The sequence below is a fragment of the Mastomys coucha genome, unplaced genomic scaffold, assembly GCF_008632895.1.
Source record: "Mastomys coucha isolate ucsf_1 unplaced genomic scaffold, UCSF_Mcou_1 pScaffold3, whole genome shotgun sequence".
Lineage (NCBI taxonomy): Eukaryota > Metazoa > Chordata > Mammalia > Rodentia > Muridae > Mastomys > Mastomys coucha.
In genome coordinates, this window is record NW_022196909.1 from 41,801,623 (window position 1) to 41,805,561 (window position 3,939).

General features: G+C 54.4%; 1 protein-coding gene across 5 annotated transcripts in view; it reads right to left on the reverse strand.

Annotated features, from left to right (window-relative positions):
* Col18a1 (collagen type XVIII alpha 1 chain) overlaps positions 1-3,939 on the reverse strand; it is a 116,843-nt gene that overhangs the window by 57,442 nt on the left and 55,462 nt on the right. The window lies entirely within an intron of this gene.

The window sequence follows — 3,939 nt, forward strand, 5'->3', positions numbered from 1 at the left end:
GAGGGAGGAAGAGAGGCAGAGAGAGAGAGAGAGAGACAGAGACAGAGACAGACAGACAGACAGACAGATGGAGAGACAGACAGTCAGGGAAGGGGAGGGAGGGAGAGAGGGACAGAGGAAAGGGAAGGGAAGGGAAGGGAAGGGAATCAAAATAAAACCACTATGATCAACAGCAGCCAAAGGAAGTAAGGTTGGGCTGTGGAAGGTTAGGCACCCATACCCCAGCTTTACTGTAGCAAGCTCACAGCAGCCAAGACCCAGAGGCCCTGTGGATGTGTTCACAAACTTGGGAAAGAGAAGATGCTGTATACACAAAACAACACTGACCACAAAGGAACTCCCGTCCCGGGCCAACACAGAGTGACCTGGTGGACACTGCGTTAAGTGAAACAAGCTGTGCACAGAATAGACATCATGTGACCCCCTCACTCACAGGTCGCCTCTAATAACCTGTAGACACTAAGCACAAGTGTGGGGGCTCTGGCTGGTGGAGAACTAGGGAGACATTAATCCAAGGCTAAGAGCTCCAGGCTGGCTGCCATCTTGGTGTGTAGCAGGTGACCACAGATGGAAGTCTGTACTATCTGCAGACTGCTCAGAGAGGGCTGGTATGTGTGGATCGGTGGTAGAGAACCTGTCTGGTATGTGTGAGGCCCTAGGTTCTATCCCCAGTGTCACATACACACACACACACACACACACACACACACACACACACACACACACACTGCTCAGAGAGTAACTTTTAAGTGTAACCCTGACAAGAGACAGATAACACAGTGGTCAGTGTTACACAGAATATCTGCCTATGAAGCCATGGCACGGCACACTCTAGATCCTTGAATATTCGTAAGTTCTTACGGACTCTCTCCAGGCTCCTACAGCTCAGTTGAGCCCCTAAGCCTGGATGCCCCAGCGAGTTGGCTGGGTGTTGGATCTGGTGTGTCTGGGAGGAAGGGAATGTCTGTGAGCAGTACAGCTAGCACCGTGCACATAATATTTATCCGCGGGTTGCCAGGGGTGAGAGATAAGCATTTGGGTATTTTTCCACGGAGGGGGATCTTGTCTCCTGGAATCAAAGTTAAACAGAAACTCGAGTTAACTGAAGCATCCTAAGGAACAGCCGCAGTTTGGAGTCTCCCATTTGATTAAGGAGCCAGATACAAGCCAAGGCGAGAATGGCTGGGAGCTCACGAGGCCCTCAACGGAGAGAGGAATATCTATGGCCCATGTGGACAGAGCAAGACCACAGCAGAGTCCCCCAGAGTATCCCTAGCCCCGGACAGCTCTTCAAACGCTCCATGACCTATCACCATGGTCCACAAGGTCCAGAGGTTCAATTACACTCTGTGACTCTTGGTTGCCCCTGCACGATGCTCACTCTCTGCCCCCAAAATACCTAAGAGGCAGGCCCATATACCTAAGGCCCAGCTGCATGCTGACCTAGCATGCATGTCAGGGATGTAGCCACGTAAGGAATTCCCCATGTCTTGGCTCTTCCCCCCCCCCCCCCCCGCAACTATCACCTCACATTCCGACTGAATGCTGTAATGTTTCCTCTGACACCTTGGCACCAGGCCTCTCACCTCGTGGTCTCCCTCAGGGGTCAGAAGACAAGACATGGTCAAGCTCTGCTAGACAGATGAACACAGAGGCCCCAGGGTGCTGGGCAGGGTCAGGTATGCACCGTGAAGTGTGTGGATATCTAGGGAGCAGGACTGCGGCACCAGGTATGTATAGAGATATTTCGGTATTTTTCCATAGAAGTGTCTGGTTTCTTCAGATCGAAGTTACCCAGAAACTCGGGTTCACTAAAGCCAAGATAGGTTAAGTCCAGGTGTGCAAGGTGCAAGGGATTTAGGGTGACTATGGGACTTCAGTCAGACCACACCTCATTGGCCTGGGGGGTTGGAGAATTGGGCAGGGCCCACATTATAGTGGGAAGCACACACAATGGTTCTGGTCAGACCCTGAGGAGGAAGTATGGTGCTCCCTGATAGGAACTCACTGCTTCCAATCTCCAAGCTTCCTGATGTGGTCCTGGACTCTCCATGTCCCAAGATAGTCATGGGGCTAAAACCCGACCCCAACATCTCCTACTCTAAAACCCCACAGCTGTGACTAAGGGGTTAGGCGACACTGAGGGGGAGGGGTCCCACCAGGAACTCCACCTGCCCTACACCATACTGAGGTAGGAGTCATCAACCAATCACAGAGGCCCAGCAGGAATGAGACTCCCCTGAGTGGATGAACCTAGGGAAGGGAGGATGAGAGACCTCCTGCTCCTACCAGAGTTTCCATTGAACCCTCCCCCACCAACCTTGCCTGGAAAGGGGCCTTAGTTCATGGGCTGCGGGTGCTGATGGACCAGTCCCCCAGGAGCTCGCTGGGGATACAGTCCAATGTATCCAGATGTTCAGCCACTGGCTGGCCAGGCAGTCAGTTAATGATATTAGTGTCCCACAAAGCTCCACTCTGTGGACCATATGTGCCAGGTCTGGCCCCTGCATCCCATGTGGCTAAGCCTTCACTCAAAAAGGGGCCCGGGCCTTCCTTCCGGCGCCCAATGCCTTCACAGTATCTGGCTGCCCCCGAAACAGACCCATGGCTAGGCCCTCCTCACCCTAGAGAGCAGCCCTCTTGATTACCCAGCATCCTGCATGGCCTAAACAGAGAATGTGGTAGGTTGGTCGTGTTCCTGTCAAGACACATCCCTGTGAAAGCTGACCCTGCAAGGCGGGCTCTGCCAGCTGTGGCCAGGTGTGGGAGGGAGTCAGGACCCCTTTACACTCAGCTATTCCAAGGATGGAATGTGTGTGGGACTCTACGTGACACCAGCTGGGGCAAATCGGAGCCCTGCGGTAGCCCCACCCTCTCAGGCCCAGCTGTGGCCCCTAATGCAGCCATGATCGATCCCTGGGCTTTTGCCCAGCCCAGGCCCTTCCTAGAGCAGGCCCCTACATCCATCTCCCCTGCCTATGACTCATCCCTCAGCCTTGCTCCACATATATCTTCTCTGGGTCCTCCCTCCTGCCCACCTGTCCCTCATGTGCTGCTTTCCTGAGACAGATGCTATCCATCTGATGCTTGGCCCTGCTTTACCTGGAGCCCCTTCCTAGAACCTAGGCCTGGACAGCCTCCGGACCTCTGATGAGCATTCTGGCCAGCAATTTGCCACGAACCATCCAAGTTCATCCATCTGGCCTCCAACAAGATGAATCCCTGCGGAAGCCCAGGGAACAAACCCCCATGGCTTCGTAACGACAGCGCTGAAATTACTACAGCAGACACCCCTTCGAGTCCAGCATAGCTTCCCAGCTCCAGAGCCCACTGACTAAAGGCCAAGACCACCTCCCCACATCACGTCCTGAAGGCTGGCCAATGTGTCCCAACACAAAAGTACCTAGGGGCCCACCCCCATCCACCCATCACCTAGCCAGAGGTGTACTCCAAAGCTTTTGGGTCTTGGCATGTGGGTTGTGTAGGAGGCTGGGGCCTATGACCCTGTGTGCCTGGCACCTTTCAGACCTTTGGCCAGGCTGGCTAGGGCCACAGGGGGAGAACATCAAACAGCGTGCCTCAGAGGCTAAGAACGAGGAGGAAGCAGCCGGCATGTGGTAGGAACGAGAGCTCCCTCAGACACGTCAAGTTATCGCCTGTGTGTCTCTCAATTTCCAGTCTTGTGGCTGAGGAAGCACCTGGCTGACTCAGAACCAGGACACCTCAACACTCAAGAGAGCACCTGGGGCAGGTGATAACCTGTCATGCCTGCTACAGAAATAGAATCTGTGGTCATAGCCACGCCCAACCTCCAGCCTCCTCCCCCGCACAGAACACATACCCCAGTACCTCTCCACTGCCACTGCCAGGCTCAGTGAGGCAGGGGTGGAGATCCCGGGCGGGGTTCTCATCAGCCCTTGCTGAGTTCTCTTGACAAAA